This window comes from Mesoplodon bidens, assembly GCF_964165515.1.
Source record: "Mesoplodon bidens genome assembly, chromosome: 15".
Classification (NCBI taxonomy): domain Eukaryota; kingdom Metazoa; phylum Chordata; class Mammalia; order Artiodactyla; family Ziphiidae; genus Mesoplodon; species Mesoplodon bidens.
The window spans coordinates 13,820,177-13,839,432 of NC_138171.1; the positions used below are offsets into that span (position 1 = coordinate 13,820,177).

Sequence of the window (19,256 nt, forward strand, 5' to 3'; positions counted from 1 at the left end):
TCGGGAGAGGCCACAACAGTGAGAGGCCCGCATACCACAAAAAAAAAAAAAAAAAATACTAACTGTGACAAACAGCACATTGTGAAGCTGATATTTTCTCATTAGCTTATAGTGGAGGCATTCAAAAGCTAATACAACCAGTAGAACAGTTAAGCATAGAAACCATGAAAAGAAAAGACAGTACACCTTGGTGAGAAAGGGAATACATTTCATACTAAAGGAAGTGAGCCATGAAGACTGTTCTCTCTTTAACCCTTACTGAAAAACCCAATGACAAGCTTCACAGGTAAGATTCAGAGTTTTTATACAGGTCTTAGGCACCTTCTCATTAGGATTATACCAGACCAAGATATCTGATGTTTTTATCTTAATTTGTAATAATAAATGAGAAAATAGACAAGGACTTATTGTTTCATTTTTATTAAAGAGATAAAAAAATCAAGTTCCAGACTATCTAAAAATGAAAAATGACTCATAACAGTTAAATACAGCAGAAAATAATTTACTATATTTAAGAACTGATATGGCCCAGGTTAACAATTTTAGTTTCTTTGCATTTATATGAATTAAGGAATGGGATCTATAATACATGTCTGTATAACTGTTCCTCAAGCTTTAAAACACTTGTTATCCCCCAAAACAACATACATATGACCAAAAACTTGAGCATTAATACCAAGACATCACTAATAACTAATAAAGATCTGTACCACCAAAGACCCGGAGAAAGTATTAGCAAAATACATCTGATAAAAAGATGTATATAACCAGAAAAAACATGAAAAACTTCAAACAAACAAACCTCTTGGGACTTCCCTGGTGGTGCAGTGGTAAAGAATACGCCTGCCCATACAGGGGACACGGGTTCCATCCCTGGTCCGGGAAGATCCCACATGCCGCGGAGCAACTAAGCCCATGTGCCACAACTACTGAACCTGAGCTCTAGAACCCGCGAGCCACAACTACTGAGCCCACGTACCACAATTATTGAAGCCCACACGCCTAGAGCCCATGCTCCACAAGAGAAGCCACCACAATGAGAAGCCCGTGCACCACAACAAAGAATAGCCCACACTCGCCACAAGTAGAGAAAGCCCACGCACAGCAACGAAGACCCAACGAAGCCAAAAATAAATAATTAATTTTTTTAAGTGTTCAGCAAGGACATGAAAGCAAACTAAATGTCCTCTGACAGACGAATGGATAAAGAAAATGTAGTATATATATGCAATAGAATATTACTCAGCCATAAAAAAAGAATGAAATAATGTCATTTGTAGCAACATGGATGGACAAATATCATATGATACTGCTTATATGTGGAATCTAAAAAAATGGTACAAATGAACTTATTTACAAAACAAACAGAGTCACAGATGTAGAAAACAAACTTATGGTTACCAAGGGGAAAAGGTGGGGGAGGGATAAATCAGGAGATTGCGATTGACATACACACACTACTATATATAAAATAGATAAGCAGGATTTCCCTGGCGGCCCAGTGGCTAAGACTCCGCGCTTACAATGCAGGGGGCGCGGGTTCAATCCCTGGTCGGGGAACTAAGATTCCATATGCTGTGCAGTGAAAAAAAAGAAAAAGAAAATAGATAACTAATAAGAACCCACTGTATAGCACAGGGAACTCTACTCAATACTCTGTAATGACCTATATGGGAAAAGAATCTAAAAAAGAGAGGATATATGTGTATGTATAACTGATTCACTTTGCTGTACAGCAGAAACTAACACATTATAAATCAACTATACTCCAATAAAAATTAGTTTAAAAACAATAACTAACATCTTACTTAATGGTGGAAGATTGAATACTTACCCCCTAAGGTTGAGAACAAGACAACGCTACCTATCTCCCCAAATTGATCAAACTGGTCAAATGATTCAGTGCAATCACAATCAAAATCCCTACATTGTACTGGAAGCACTAGCAATTACAATAAAGAAAAAAAAAAGAAGAGGAGGCATACTGATTGAAAAGGATGAAATAAAACTTATCTTTATTTACAAACAATGAGCACCTATGTATACAATCCTCCTAACCAAACTACCTAAAAGATAATAAAACAAGTGAGTTTGGCAAGGTTACAAGATACTAGGGGAATATACAAAAATCAATCATATTTATATATACAAACAACAAATTATTGGAAACTGAAATTTTAAAAATACTATTTACAATCACATTTAAAAAAATATAAAACAGTGATAAATTTGACAAAAGATTATATAAGATTGTACGCTGACAACTACAAAACACTGTTAAAGAGAAATTAAAGACCACCCAAAAAAATGGAGATATATATAACATGTTCATGGAACAGAAGACAATATTTTTAAGAAATCAATTCTTCCCAAACTGATCAACTGATTCAGTGCAATCACAATCAAAATCACAACAGACATTTTGCATAAGTAGATAAGATTTTAACAAATATATGGAAATGCAAAGGACCTAAAATACCCAAAATAATTTAAAAAAAAAAAAAAGAAAAGAAAAAGTTGGAGGACTTCCCCTATCAAGGCCAGAGGAGAGACGGATTGAAATATATATCAATGGAAGAGAAGAGACTCCAAAAATTGACCTACACATATTTGACTATTTGAATTTCAACAAATGTGCCAAATCAATTCAATGGGAAATGTATAACCTTTTCAACAAATGGTGCTGGAAAAGTTCAACACAATGTAGCAAAATATGAACCTCACCCCTTATCTCACACCATATACAACAATTACCTCAAATAGGTCAGAGACCTAAATTTAAGAGCTACAACTATAAAACTTACAGGGAAAAAAAATGAGAAAAATCTTTAGCAAAGATTTCTTAAATGCAACACAAAAATCAATAAATTGAATTCCAATAACAATTAAAAACTTCTACTCTTCCGAAAACACTTATGAAAATGGAAAGACAAACCACAGATTCAAATATTTCTAAAACACATATCCAAAAAAGGTTTTGTATCTGGAATAAAAGAAGTCTTACATCTCAGTAAGATAAACCCAACTCAAAAATGGGCAAAAGAGGGGCTTCCCTCGTGGCGCAGTGGTTGAGAATCTGCCTGCTAATGCAGGGGACACGGGTTCGAGCCCTGGTCTGGGAGGATCCCACATGCCGCAGAGCAACTAGGTCCGTGAGCCACAACTACTGAGCCTGCGCGTCTGGAGCCTGTGCTCCGCAACAAGAGAGGCCGCGATAGTGAGAGGCCCGCGCACCGCAATGAAGAGTGGCCCCCGCTTGCCACAACTAGGGAAAGCCCTCGCACAGAAATGAAGACCCAACACAGAAAAAATAAATAAATTAATTAATAAACTCCTACCCCCAACATCTTTAAAAAAAAAAAAAAAAAATGGGCAAAAGATACGAACAGACACTTCAACAAAAAAGATATACCAATGGCAAGTAAGCACATAAAAATATATTCAACATCATTAGTCATTAGGAAAACTCAAAGCCACAATGAGCTCATACCCACTATATACCCACTAGAATGGCCAGCATTAGAAAGACTGACCATACCAAGTGCTGATGAGGATATGAAACAACCTGAACTATCATACACTGCTGGGAGAAATATATAATGGTACAATCGTGTTGAAAAAGAGGTGGCAGTTTCTTAAAATTTTTAAATGTTAAACATACACTTAGCATATAACCATTCCTGGACACTTACTCAAAAGTAGTGAAAGCATTTGTTCACACAAAACCTTGCAACACAAATGTCGTAAAAGCTCTATTTTTGATAACCAAAAACTGGACACAACCCAAATATTCATCAATAGGTGAATGGATAACTTGTGATATACCTATACAACGCAATAGAACTAAACAATAAAAAGATATGAAACTATTAACATATGCAACATGAATAAATCTCAAAATAACTATAAGTGAAAGAAGCCAGCCTCCCCCAAAGAAAATGTACATCCTGTATGTATAATTCCATATATTAAAAGTTCTCAAAAATACAAGCTAATCTTTAGTAACACCAAGCAGATCAGTAATTGCCTGAAGATGGGGGAGAGATGGATTACAAAGGGATACAGGAGGGATCAGATTTTGGACTTCAAATCTAACAGGTATTTCCATTATTGTAATTATGACGGATTCATGGGTAGACATACACATCAAAACCCAAATTGTACAATTTAAATATATGTAATTAATTATTTGTCAATTACACCTCAAAGTTGGAGAAAAAAAGAAAAAAGCAAACTACAGTGATAGAAAGCAGAACAGTGGATGATTGAATACAAAACCCCGAACAGGACTGAATGCAAATGAGCAAGAACTTTCTGGGGTGAGGGAAATGTTCTGTATCCTGCTTACGGTGATGGTAAAACCGTTTACATTCATCAAAACTCAAGCTGCGGGCTTCCCTGGTGGCGCAGTGGTTGAGAATCTGCCTGCCAATGCAGGGGACACGGGTTCAAGCCCTGGTCTGGGAAAATCCCACATGCCACAGAGCAACTGGGCCCGTGCGCCACAATTACTGAGCCTGCGCGTCTGGAGCCTGTGCTCCGCAACGAGAGAGGCCGCGACAGTGAGAGGCCCGCGCACCGCGATGAAGAGTGGCCCCCGCTTGCCACAACTAGAGAAAGCCCTCGCACAGAAACGAAGACCCAACACAGCCCTAAATAAATAAATAAATAAATTTAAATCATATGGGCTTCTAAGAAGACCTCTGCTTAAAAAAAAAAAAACCTCAAGCTGCACACTTAAAATAATTGAATTTTATTATAAGTAAATTACACCTCGATAAAGCAGATTTGTAAAATTTAAAACAGCATACCCAAATGTTATCTAGGTACATTTTAAACTTCTTTAAAACTACAAGGAACAAATATATATAGTTACCACATATTATAGTCTATCACCTCATTAATCTATGCTACCAGTTTGACATCCTAACAGGGTTTTTTTTATTTTTACGTTTTTTAATTTTTATATTTTTTTATTTTATGTTAAAGAAAAACAAAAAAGCACTAGAAGAAACACATGAGAAGATTTTTTTAATTTCTCAAACTATAAAATTTGATGCCACAATATATTACTCAGAGATGAGGGAATCAGGCACTTCACACACTGCTGGTGGATTTGTCAATCGATACAACCTCTAAAGGGAGCAAGCTGCAGTATCTACAAAAAGTTTAAATTCATAGTCTTTAAAGTAGCATTCTCCATCTACAAATTTTTATATACTTCATAACAAAACATGAGAACAAAGAAACGTGTATGACTACACTTACAGCTTTGTTTGTAGTAATATGAAACTGGAAAAATTATGATATATCCACACAGTGGAACACTGTGTAACCATCAGAAAGAACTTAGTAGCTATAAATATAGATATGAAACCTCTCCAAGATCATTTAAAAAGTATACAGTCCAGAATAGGGCTTCTGAGTGCCAGTTACATTGGTGTTCATTTTATGAAAATTTATCAGACTGTACTGTGCACTTTTCTAAATGTATATTACACTTCAATATAAAGTTTTTCCCAAAACATGGGAGAAATTCATTAAACTTAAAGTTTTTAAGCACATGCATTTATATGCCTAGAGTAACAATGGTTGCCTCTGGGCAGGGGACAGGGAAGTCAGCTGAGGAAGGTGCCTTACTTTCCACTGTATATCCTTTGGTACCTTTTGAATTTATCCCATGTGCACCTGTTACATATTTCAAAAAATATTTCTGAACTGAGACCATCTGCAACTGTATCTATGTATGAGTTGGGTTTTTTTTAATACAGAAATAAACTCGAGGCAGAGATGGATTTAGGTCCATAATAGCTCTTCATAACCGAATTTCAAATTTTTTACTCATTACAAGTTTCATCTTCGCTGTCTTTATAACCAGTAAGCAGTTTAAATTTCAACCTAGAAAATAAATTTTAAAAGACTCACCTTTTCTACTTCGAATAGGGTTTTGTGTATGACTTCATCTGAAGAAGAAAAAAAGGGCTCTGCATCGAAAAACCCAGACTATTCAATGAGATCATGTACATGCAGCACACAGAACAATGTCCAGGCACACAGGCAATCAATAAATGGTAGCTTTTATCTTTCATATCTAAGAATATGAATCAGAACACAGGGAAGAGAATTTTATTGGGGTAAGAGGGGGAAGGTAGAGCAAAGGAGACAATAGCAACTGAAGTATAAGATATACAGATACGGGAATTCCTTGGCAGTCCAGTGGTTAGGACTCCGAGCTCTCACTGCTGAGGGCCAGGTTTCAATCCCTGGTCAGGGAACTTGGATCCCACAAGCCATGTGGCACAGCCAAAATAATAATAATAAAAATAAAGTATAAGATATACAGATAGAATTAAGGAGATGATGCTGGAAATGTAGATTAGAGTCATATTATGAAAGGCTATGGGAACTCCATGGGAGTTCAGTTTCAAACTCTTAGACAAAGAACAACAGAAGATTTCATGCCTTCAAGCAGTCAAACAACATGAAAGGACAAGCTTTTCAAAGATTAAATAAGAAAGGAGAAACAGTCACTCTCATGGTCAAAAAGTGAGAGCATTAGTATAACCTCTTTGGAGGTAACTGGGTAAGAGGTATTAAAGTTTTAAATGTACGTTTCTTTTGATTCAATAATTTCATTTCCAAGACTTTTGTACTAAGACATACTCATACCAGCACACAGATCTACATATAGTTCACTGTAGCATCATTCAAAATAATAAAAGATTGGAAACAGCAATGAGAAACTGGTTAAATAAATTATATCCATTCATACAATGGAATATTATGCAGCCTTTTTAAAATATGAGATATAGAAGGCTCTCCAAGTTCTTTTGCTAAATAAAAATAGTGGGAGCTCCCATTTGTTAATTAAAAATAAAAAGGGAGGGGGAGAGAATAGAAAAAAAGAAACTAAAGAGACATCCATAATCCCATGTACAGAATTATCCTCTAACAGTAGTAGCCTGGTGGGGGGGGGGTTTAGCTATAATGACCAAAGACCTAGGGGTACCAGGAGCCTTACTTTCACTTTTTCACATATATTTTTAAATGAAATTTTTAAAACATTATAATTTTATGTTAAGTAAACACTACAGAATAAAAGAAGTGGGCAAGGGAGAAGATTAGAAGCAGCAATTAGTTTCGTTCAGATCTACTCCATCTCCTCCATGAAGTTTCCTTAACAATCCCAGCTGAAAATGACCTTTTCTGGGCCTCCCTGGTGGCGCAGTGGTTGAGAGTCCGCCTGCCGATGCAGGGGATACGGGTTCATGCCCCGGTCCTGGAAGATCCCGCATGCCGCAGAGCGGCTGGGCCCGTGAGCCATGGCCGCTGGGCCTGCGCATCCGGAGCCTGTGCTCCGCAACGGGAGAGGCCACAACAGTGAGAGGCCCGCATACCGCAAAAAGAAAAAAAGAAAAAAAAAAAAAAAAAAAAAATGACCTTTTCTTCCTCTGAACTTCTGAACCACTTTATGTTGCTGCAACTATGTTTTTTCAATTATACTCATTTCTTAGCTAGATTATAAACTCCTAGATCACAAAGGGATTTTTAATGCCCACAACATTTAACACAATTCTTTGAAGAACAGTGGTACTGAATAAAAACATTTGAGCAACTTACAGAAGGACTGCTCGGTCCTAGGGCAAGTGGCAAATAAGAATGTGGTATTCTAAGGCACAGACATGATTTATCTGGGCCAACTCTTCAAGGGAGACGTAAGTCCCAAGCAAACCGTTAGGACTCTAATTTTATCTCGATTTCCAGGTAGAAAATTTGACTTGAGAGTTGAACTCTAGAAACTTTCACATTCAAACACCAAGCATTTGGGGAGGACTTAAAGTGAGTATTACTGAAAAGAGGATTTTAAAAGCTTATAAAAGTAATGGTCCCTATCTCAAAGAATAGACAATTTGACTGAATCCGTCCTACCAATCAATAAATACTGACTCTTGGGCTTCCCTGCTGGCGCACTGGTTATGAATCCACCTGTCAATGCAGGAGACACAGGTTTGAGCCCTGGTCCAGGAAGATCCACATGCCCCGGAGCAACTAAGCCCATGCACCACAACTACTGATCCGTGTGCCACAACTACTGAAGCCCATGCGCCTAGAGCCCACGCACCACAACAAAGAGTAGCCCCTGCTTGCCACAACTAGAGAAAAGCCCTCACACAGCAGCTAAGACCCAATGCAGGCAAAAATAAATAAATAAATTTTAAAAATAATAAAATGAAATAAAAAATTTAAAACTCCCTTAAAAAATAAATAAATACTCATGCACAGAAGGAGATAATTAAGATTCATACCAGGAAATAAGAGTTATATTTTCAGTTGTGGTAGTCTGGGAAATTTACTTAAATGAGACAGGATCTGAGCCGGGCCTTATGACTAGACTAGATAGCAAGGCAGGAGAGCAGAAAAAAATCAGCATGACTGAAACAAGGGGCAACAAAAGTGGGAAAGATTGATTAAAAAAAAAAAAAAAGACTGTGATAGGAACTGAACATTAGGTTAAGGAATCTGGATTGTACTCTGCATATTTTTAAGCAAAAAATGTGATCAAGGGCTTCCCTGGTGGCGCAGTGGTTGAGAGTCCGCCTGCCGATGCAGGGGACACGGGTTCGTGCCCTGGTCCGGGAAGATCCCACATGCCGTGGAGCGGCTGGGCCAGTGAGCCATGGCCGTTGGGCCTGCGCGTCCGGAGCCTGTGCTCCACAACGGGAGAGGCCACAACAGTGAGAGAGGCCCACATACAGCAAAAAAAAAAAAAAAAAAAAAAAGTGATCAAAGTGTTTAAAAAGTTTAAACTGGCAGAATAGGAGTAGCGAAAGGGCAGAGACTAACTGGAAAGCTATTATAGTAATCTAGAAATAAAGGGTCTGGACTACTTTTAGAAACTGGAATTAAAATATATTTAAGAAAAATGTATCAATAAGAGTCTACAAAAGCAAAATCATTTATTCAATACCATAACTGAATTTTTTTATATAATTTTTTTTTTGGCTGCATTGGGTCTTTGTTGCTGTGCGCAGGCCTTCTCTAGCTGCGGCGAGCGAGGGCTACTCTTCATTGCGGTGGGTGGGCTTCTCATCGCGGTGGCTTCTCTTGTTGCACAGCACAGGCTCTAGACACGTGGGCTTTAGTAGTTGTGGCACGCGAGCTCAGTAGTTGTGGCTCTCCCGCTCTAGAGTGCAGGCTCAGTAGTTGTGGCACACGGGCTCAGTTGCTCCACGGCATGTGGGATCTTCCTGGACCAGGGCTCGAACCCGAGTCCCCTACATTGGCAGGCGGATTCTTAACCACTGCACCAACAGGGAAGCCCCCATAACTGAATATTTAAATAATCAAGTCTTGAAATGTTTTATCTCTGCACTCTTGGTAACGATTTCCCACCAAGAGGAACTGTGCTCTCTCCGTAATAAAATCATAGTCATTCTTCAAAGCCCTGCATCCTGATCACCTGGTCCCTTTCCTCCACTGAACTTCTCCAAGATCTTTATAGGCAAAACAGATTACCTTGTTCTGAAGTGATTTGAGTACCCGATTGATTGTGTGCACTTGGAGGTCAAAACCTTTTTAACTCTCAGAGTGCCTTAAATAGTACAAGCTTAATAAACACTGGTTAAGTATGTGTGCTTATGGGGCAGTGGGCAGCAGCCAAGCAGTAGCCAATTAAAGATGATTGAAACTATAAAAAAAGATGATTGAAGCTTAAGGCCTTCTAGGTAAGAGAACAGTAGAATGAAAGTCAGTTTTAGAAGTCACATGTGGGAGCTATTTTGTACTATGGTTAAAAAAAAAAGGGAGACTGAAGGTACTGGGCAAGTTCATGATTTCAGGTTCACCTAATTTGAGGCCCACACACCTAAGGCTTCCACCATTCTAGATGTGGTTATGCACTCTGAAAGTAGCTTCCTGAACTAACGTTACTGGTTCCCAGTGAAATTATGTGTAAAACTTAATATAATAATAGTCCTGTCTCATATGAAAAGATACCACTGACCCTCCAATAAATGCAATGTGTGTGTGGAGTTATTTTGCTCACTTAGTGAAGTTAGGTTTTCCTAGATGCAGCCAAATACTTCTCTGACAGCAATGGAGCCAACTCTCTTGGATGGGATGAAAGTACTGTCATAAAACACAACCACCACCAGGCAGGTAAAAGAGGAGAGAGATGAGTCTGGTTGGTGCAGAGAGTATGTAGACTAAATTTAGACACAATCTGGTTAGGAGAAAACTGGATTACCCTTAAAGTATTTTCAAATACAGTTGCCAAATTTCAATCTAGAAACAAACCAAGCTGATGTAGCTACTCTACAGAGTGACTTAAATTCAATAATCCATTTCACTGATGACAGCTTTACTGAGAGTAAAGAAAATATGACTTCATTTTCTTACACCAGAAGGAAGAGGTTGAAAAGTCTCTCCCTCCCGGGCCCCAACACACACATACAACACAAATTTTGCCCTTGTAACATATATTACTATGGTGAAGTCAGGATCTCAAAGTCATCCTGTCCCCAAACTCATGAGTCAGCACAGAAACTTGCATCTTCACACCATTATCTGGCATAAACTGCTCAATCCATTTAATATTTGACAAAAAAAAAATTTTTAAGGCCATTCTACATATCTATACGATGTTTTAAGTTTATAGGATTTTCTAATACAAGGAACCTTGGAAGATCATATACTCCACCTCTTTGTGTTATAAATTTAAAAGCAGACCTAGAGAGGTTGATTTGCAATCTCAGAGTACAAACTTGCAAATTATTCTCAAACTCTTCACTGGTACTATTCTTTTCAAAATAACAAGCTAACAAATGATACTGCTCAGGTAACAAAGGGGGAATATTTAAAGGTTTTCACGTGTAGGGGTTTTTTTTAATTAAAATTGTTTTAAAACTGGGCATATGATCACACTGCTCTTTCCACCAGTAACAATTAACCCTCATTTATAAAAATGTCGGTTTTGGACACTTAGATTTTGATAAACATTTCCTCTCAAAGTAAAAATTACTTGGTTTTAGATTTCACTTAAACAGAAGAGCAAAGAATATTTACTCTAAAAGTCTCCCCCCTCCCCTTTTCTTGTATGTTAAAACCCTTTCTTCCCCTTCCCCAAGCTTTCTCCTCTTTTGTACTCAAGTTCTCAAATGCACAAGATGGAGGAACAATGCCACAATACAACTGCAGGCTTCCTGCCTACTAGTTAGTCATTATTCTTAAGACTTGAGAACTTTCAAAACACTGGTTGGGTTGCTTTGAAATTCCCTCTTTCAGATTTTCCCTCCTTCATGGGACATCTATTTAAAAGAATGACTTCAAAAATGTCTTGCTGCACCCAATCAAAATGCTCTAAGCAAACTAAAAATGTTAGCTTTAGATATGAAGGTAGGATGTAAATGCCTGAAGTTTGACAAACACCAATCTAAAAGTAGAGGACAGAAAGAAAAAAGTGTATTTCTGGCCAAGCATAAGAACAGTATTTTTCTCATGTTTATAAACCCTATTTCTGAAAAATTCCACAGTTATATGGAAGAATCTTAAAGATTACATTACCATCTCGTTCTTTTTAACAATACCATATAGAAATCTAAAGGCCTAAAACTACATTGAGCTGAACAGAAAAGGGTTACCTTAATTATTACTGACAAATAGTTCACACTAAAATGAGGTATATTTTATTTTTAAAAGTTTTCAGGGGCAGAAAAAAATGACCAGCAGCAGTCACCTGGAAACCTGGGGAACTTCCCATTTCCTACGACCAGACTTGGATCGTGGCAGGAGTACTTACTAATAAACTTATTTGGTTGTTGAGATAAACTAATGGAGATACTCTAGACAGAGACATGGGGGGAGGAATGGGGGATAAATTATCTGCTCAGCTCACAGTGGGTTCCTTTTTAAAGGCAAAAGCATTAAAAATGAAGGTGAAACACACTGGCTCATGAGTAACAACTTGTCAAATTGTTACAATAAACAGTTTGCCATAAGCAACAAATAAAAATTTTTCCCACATCCCTAACAAAAACAAAAAGACCAATTTATTTCAAACAATATTCAATAAAGCTCAATCCCAGTACAACAAAATAATTTAGCTAGTCCCCTGGAGTTTGTTATAATGGGATTTAACCTGTACACTTAACGTTCAATTAACCATGAGGCTTATCCTAATTGAGGATTATGCTGACTTCTGCAGTCCTTTCCCATCTATCCATCTACCACTCCTACTCAGCTGCCATAGCTACCAAAGGCAAAGCCGCAGGGAGCAGTAGATTATCCATTACTATGTGATACCCAGGCCAATATTCTCTCATCATGTGGGTGATGAAGAGGTTAAATTTAGTAATCCAGCCAGCCTACTTTCCAAAAAGTGAAGTTTCATAACCCTCACTTGCAGTCTCTAACTAAAGAGATTAAAAATTTCTGAAGAATTCCTTCATAGGTGAACAGTAAAGTCACACTCTTTCCTAGAACATATCAATAAAAAATATTAACAGAAAAGAAAAAATAGGACACTGATGTTCCTAATGAAAAATAGGAAAAGGGACAAACAGGAAACACTAGTCCATTTGCTCTTAGACCATTCTTTGAAATAGGTAAAGCCTCTGTGCCAGTTAGGTCAGACTTCTTTCCTTTTCCTCTAGGCCACAAAGTTTACTACACAGGTAGTTAAATAAACCTTTATTACTGTGCCCCTGTAAATTGACCTAGACCGAAGAACCTACCAAACTGAGTTAATGCTGACGAAATTAGGAACTGGCAGTATGTAGTCTAAGATTATCCGGGTTTGTGGATAAATCGGCCTTCTAGACACTGCAGGTCTTCCTTTCAACTCCTGCTGTGTATCTTCTGGCAATTTTCCCGTTCATTTAACAACTCTCCACCAGAAGGTAGGAAAGGGAAAGGCGATTAAATTCAAGTCAATTCCATCATTTGTTAGGGAGCTGAAAATAAGGTTAGGCTCTAGATAAATTACATCCTTAACCCAAAATAACCTTCTCCCAGAAACCCTGTCAGAAAACCAATGGGCCAAATGAATTTACCTAGCTATCATTAACAAAGTGAAGGAATAAACCTCAGTACAATCGAACCCCTCCTCCACCTGAACTGTAAAAGGTTCATTTTGTAATCCCCTCCCCCACCCCAAAAAGCACTCATAAAGGAAAAGAAAATGCCTACATTTTACTGCAGCACTCAACCTCAACGCTATCCCTGAGAATCCAAACTAACATACACTCACCTATTTCCTTAAAGTGTTGAACTATGAAGAAAAGTTAACATACATTTCCAATACTAATTTCCTGCTCCCAGAGCTTCAACCGCTCAATAATGCAAAAAAGGAATATTCTACACCACAGAGTATAGTAAATTCAAACCAAAGTGGGACAGGTACTCCCTAGTTTAACCTTTGAGAAACTCCAGTTCCTCTTCAATCATGATCAACAACTCTTGTTTTTCTAGTCCTAGGTAGCATTTAAAGAGTAACAATTGTGTTAAATTGTGGTCACCTGGCTGTGTAGACAGTCACTGGAAGCTATATTCATTCTAAACTTGCAACAAATTAAAAGTTTTCAAAAGTAGTCCACATCCTCTGGCCAAGGCTTGAAATTATACAGTCTAAAAAAAATTGTAGAAAGAAACCCTGAAGCCGTTTATTTTAACACCAATTAGGGATAGGACAACAGTAGTTTGGGTTTTTTATCTTACCCTATTGTCCAAACTAAAATATAAGTCATTCTTTTAGAAGACTTCTCAAAAACCTACTAGTCTTCAAGTTAAAAGGAATTATTCTATATACAATCATACTACTAATGCTCAAAGGACTGAATTTAAAAGAAAAATAAACCTCTTTATCTGTAATATGTCCCTGACATGGTAAGAAAGTTTACTTCAAATGACTAATCAAGAAGGCATTGGTAAGTAATCATTTCAGCAACTATTTTTTATTTACATGACTCCTAGAAAAAGGGCCCAGGGTCCAACAGAACGTTCACTCTTTATTGAATGAATTCTAATTTATTTGCTTGGGGGTGGGGGGTGGCGATGTACAGAAATAATTTCTATATGGGGAAAACACAGCATACTCACTTTCAAAATATATTTAATATAATCCCTAATCCCCTAATCTTTAATATCACTGAATTTTTGTAATGAACAGTTAGTGTTAATAAATGTAAAACCAGCATTCTAAAACATTTTTTTAATCCTGTTAATTATACTACAGTTGTTATGCATTTTCAAAGCCTCTGTAGTGAAGGAATATTTTATGGTAGAAACATTTCCTATAACTGCTCTAGAAACATTACAGCTTCCCACTTAGTCCACAATCCTCATGTCCAATATGTACTTGTATATACCAGAAGCTATGCCCTTTTTTTTAATGCTGATTAGACAGTTAAGTCATTTCTATCGATACATAAGATTCCCCTATAATTTAGGATCGCAGGCAATCTAGATTACTGCTCATTTAAATGCAGAACCTGAAGCAACCTCCAGTAACAGAAGCTATAGTGTTCAATATCATTTTACATGTTACAGAGGCTTCATCTTACATACAAACAATGAACCCTGGCAGGGTCCTTCACCCTAAAGCCTGACAGATTGTTATTTCCTTAAGGGTGCTAATAGATAAGGCAACATAAGCAGTAAGTTTGGAAGAGCTTTTCTAATCGCCATCGACAATTGTTGAAGACAGTAAAGAGAAAGCAGTATTCCCACCCCATCTTCCCTTTCTTTGGTTCATTCTTTTCCCCTGCTTTTGGTATCCAACAGGGGTGTGTTTCGAATGAAAATTCTTTAATTATTCCAAAAACCAAGAATACTCTAGAAACCAGTAACAGTCGTTGCCTCCTGGGAATGGGAACTGGAGGATTTAGAGTAGGACAGAGGTTCGTTTTTCTTTTTGTACCCTCCCAGTTGTCCCTAGACCAGTTATATCGGGTATAACCTATCCTAAACTAACAAGCAATAACTGAATTTGTTTTCAAGAACACAAACTTACAGATTTCCATTTAACATTTTGGTTTATGCGGCAATCACAAGACTTACGATTTTATTTTTCCACCATCCTCTAAATAACCTGCTGCAACAAATAACTGATGCGTTCCTGCAGCTAGGGACCAGTTAGGTGGATCCGAGACCAGGCGTCTGAATCAAGGAGATGAAGCAATCTCACTCAATACTACTAGCACTCTCACTCATCTCATTCAACTCCATTTCAAACCGCTGCAGCAAGACAGCTGGTACTCGCCTTCCTGTTTCTTTACGGTACGGGCTTAATAACAAAAACAGGTTGGCTTTGAAGCGCTGCTGCTCAAAAAGTGCAAGAAGGAAGTCTTCACATTCGGGAAGGAGAGATGAAAAAAAAAAAGTTCCGACTTCGAGAGAATTTCAGACCTTTCGTGTCTTTCCATTTGAGAAGCCCCAACTCCTCCTGCTAGTGAGATTTCGAGACGACGCTCTCTGCCTCTCACAGCTGCTCTTTTGGTTAACTTTTCCACCCTGAGTGCCCTCAAACTGCCTAGGAAGCAACTAAGCCCTCCAACTACTCGTGGGTTGTTTTTCTAAAGCATGTGCAAGACAAACTACTTAAACCATCACAAATTGAATCAATGTACGTAAGCAGATTAGAGATGGAGAAAAGAAAAAAAGAGTAATAATAAAGACAGCCCAATCCCAAATTTAATTCACTAACTTCCACTTGCCATTTCCCAGCCTTCACACCCGAGGTAGCAAAATGCCTTTTTACTGAGAAAAACTGCTGAGAACCTACCCGTGCCCAAAATGGAAATCCCGCAGATAATTCGTGTTAAAATATTTAAAATGCCCAATTGCAGGAGGAAACACGGCAACAAAATCCAACCCGATTCTCAGTACGACTTGGAGGCTGGGCTGGGGGTGAGTGGGGGGTCTGTGCGGCTCCCCCCTCCCCCTGATTCTTCCGAATAACTACGAGACGCCGAGGCAGCGGGAGGAGGGGTCGCGGGGAGCTTTCAAAAGCACCCCGAGGGTTGCGGGAGGATAAAACTTTAGGGACAGGCGGGAAAAGTGGACCCCCGCGGTCCCCCCCAAAACTCCTCGGGGTGACCCCTCCACGCGGGGACGCCCCTCGCACTCCAAAGCCAGCTGCCGCCTAACCTCGACACCCCTCCTCCTGCCGCGGGCCGCCCCCAGGCTGTGGGGAAGCGGCGCGGCCCCGACACGCCGAAACTATCGCCGCGCGCCCCCCGCACGGCGCGTCCCGCAGCGCCTCAGCGGAGCCGGAGCCGCCGGCTCGCCGCAGCACGAGAGACTCGCCCTCTTCCCTCCGCCTCGCACTCCACTCCCTTGCCCGCCGCCGCTCTTCCTTTATCTCCACTCACCGCCCGCCGCCATTTTCCTCGCAGCTCAGCTTTAAATCGGAAACTCGCCGCTCAGCACTCAGCGTTCAGCCAGCAGCCGCTGCCGCCGCCGCCGCCGCCGCCGCCGCCGCCACAAACTCAGCAGCCGCGGCCGCCGCCGTTGCTGTGAAGGAGCTGAGGCAGTAGCTGCGGGAGCCGAGGCGCGGGGGCCGCCGGGATATGTAGTCTCGCGGCCACGCCCAGCACTACCGGTCCCAGGGGGCCTTGCGCGGCCGGGGCGCTGGGTGGTCCCGCCCAGTCAGGCTTCCGTGGCGCGAGGGCGTGGCCGAGTGGACCCTGGGGCCAATTTTGCTCACTTACCACCTGGGACCCGCGGCGGGGTTCGGGGAACTGGAGTGCAACCCTAGCCTGCCCCTTAATTTTTTCATACTTGTTTTTGTCCAGTAATATCTAACACTTATGGAGCGTTTATTGTGTGCCAAGCACTGATCCTCAAAACAAGCATCCCTTAGGGACCACTATTAGACTCAGTGTTCAAATGAGCAAACTGAGGCACAAGGTCAGAAGCCACGGGGCTGTTCATTAGATACTAAAGTCACTGGGTGAAAGGTTGTTGGGCAATAGTATATTCACTATTCAGTCCCAAAGTATAATATCAACCCACGGAGTACACAGCACCTACAAAGGGGAACAGCTGGCTTTGCACTGGGTCGATCTGGCAGACAACACCTTAACCAAGCGATCAAATCACCAGCCACTATCACTTAGCATCACCAATAATGGATCAAACTGAAATTATGCGTCTTCTGATATGATGCAGTGGGGAAAATGTAACGCCCCCTCCGTAGTATTCTTGCCAAAAAACAAAAAAAGCTAACCTGAACATAACTATGAAAAAAACAATTAGGCATATCCAGAATGGTGAGGCATGCTACAAAATGCCTAGCCTGGACTCATAAAAATATCCAAGCATGAAAGGTGAGAACCAAAGGCAGGGCTTCCCTGGTGGCGCAGTGGTTAAGAATCCGCCTGCCAGTGCAAGGGATATGTGTTCTAGCCTTGGCCCTGGGAAGATCCCACATGAGGCGGAGCAGCTAAGCTTGTGCACCACAACTACTGAGCCTGCGCTCTAGAGCTTGCCTGCCACAACTACTGAGCCCACACGCCACAACTACTGAAGCCCACACACCTAGAGCCAGTGCTCCGCAACAAGAGAAGCCACTGCAGTGAGAAGCCCGTGCACCACGACGAAGAGAGAGAGAGCCCACGCACATCAACAAAGACCCAAGGCAGCCAAAAATAAAAATTAATTAATTATTTTAAAAATGCAATAGGTGGGCCTTGGCTGAATCCAGGTTTTGTTTGTTTATTATAAAAAGGATTTTGGGGGAAATTTTTAATATGGACTGTATACTAGATAATAATATTTAATCAGTATTAAATGTCTTGAGCATGACTAGAATAAAATAAATAACCACTTGCTAGCTCCACCACCGCCATTTCCCACCTAGACTACTGCAGTAGCCTCCTGGAGTCTATTCTCAACAAAGCAGCCAGAGAGATCCTGGTAAAAACCAAGTCACTTTGTGTCTGCCTTCCAAACTCTTTGCAGTTACCTGAAGAGCCCCATACAACCTGTCTGTGCCCTCCCCTCCCCCTTCTAAGCTCATCACCTACTTCTCATCCACTCATTACTGTATTCCAGGAACACCAGACTCCTTGGGGTCCCTCCAACATACCTAGCACACTCTGGCCTTAAAGATCTTGCATTTGCTATTTCCTCTGCCTAGCTTACTTTTTTCCAGAAAATCCAAATCACTCACCTCCCCCATGGTCATTGTCCAAATGTCACTGCTTCAGTGAGGCCTTCCCTAATTTTTTTTTTTTGCCTTCCCTAATTTCTCTATTTTAAATTCCCACCTACTTCAATCCCAGCTTCCCCTACCCCTCCTCCTTGCTTCATTTCTCTCTGTAGCACTTTCTCTCATTGGAAACACCATGTAATTTTGTTTATGGTGCTAATTATCTCTTTACCTCACTAGAATGAAAGCTCCGTGAAGGTAGGGCTTTTGTGTCTTCTGTTCTCTGATATATTCTTAACACCCACAACAGGGCTTAGCAATAGTATGGATGCAGTCAATATTTGCTCATCAAACAACAGATACCAAGTACCATGTTATATCTTGAGAAAACAGAGATGAAATACTAAGACCCTGGGTGAACTTTCACCTGCACAACTGCAGCTGTCCCCCAGCTGCTCTCCTTGCTTCTCCCATTAATCATCTTATAAGCCACTCCCCCACTCAGTAGCCAGAGGAATCTTTCAAAAACCATACATTAAATTAGGTCACTTCCAACCTGAACATGTTCCAATGGTGAAACTGCACAACACAGAGTGGGACTTGAACCTAGCCAGAACCCACTCTTTTTTTTTTTTTTTCTGGACTTTTGTTTATGGGAAGATTTTTAATTACAGTTTCAATTTCATTACTTGTGATAGGTCTATTTATATTTTCTATTTCTTCCTGGTTCAGTCTTAAAAGGTTGTGCTTTTCTAGGAATTTGTCCATTTCTTCGTGGTTGTCCATTTTATTGGCATATAGTTGTTTGTAGTAGTCTCATAATCCTTTGTATTTCTTCAGTGTCAGTTGTTACTTCTCCTTTTTTATTTCTAATATTATTGATTTGCGTCCTCTCCCTTTTTTTCTTGATGAGTCTGGCTAAGGGTTTATCAATTTTGTTTCTCAAAGAACCAGCTTTTAGTTTTATTGATCTTTGCTATTGTTTTCTTCATTTCTATTTCATTAATTTCTGCTCTGATCTTTATGATTTCTTTCCTTCTACTGACTTTAGGTTTTCTTTGTTCTTTCTCTAGTTGCTCTAGGTGTAGGGTTAGATTGTTTATTTGAG

At 39.7% G+C, this 19,256-nt stretch overlaps 1 protein-coding gene across 5 annotated transcripts in view; it reads right to left on the bottom strand.

Moving 5' to 3' along the window:
• Positions 1-16,546, bottom strand: part of NCOA3 (nuclear receptor coactivator 3) — a 126,436-nt gene extending 109,890 nt beyond the window's left edge. For all 5 annotated transcript variants that reach the window (XM_081256911.1, XM_081256913.1, XM_081256912.1 and 2 more), the window contains exon 1: positions 16,368-16,546. The gene's annotated coding sequence lies outside the window, so the exon portion shown is untranslated. The remainder of the gene's footprint in view (positions 1-16,367) is intronic.
• Positions 16,547-19,256: the final 2,710 nt, after the last annotated feature.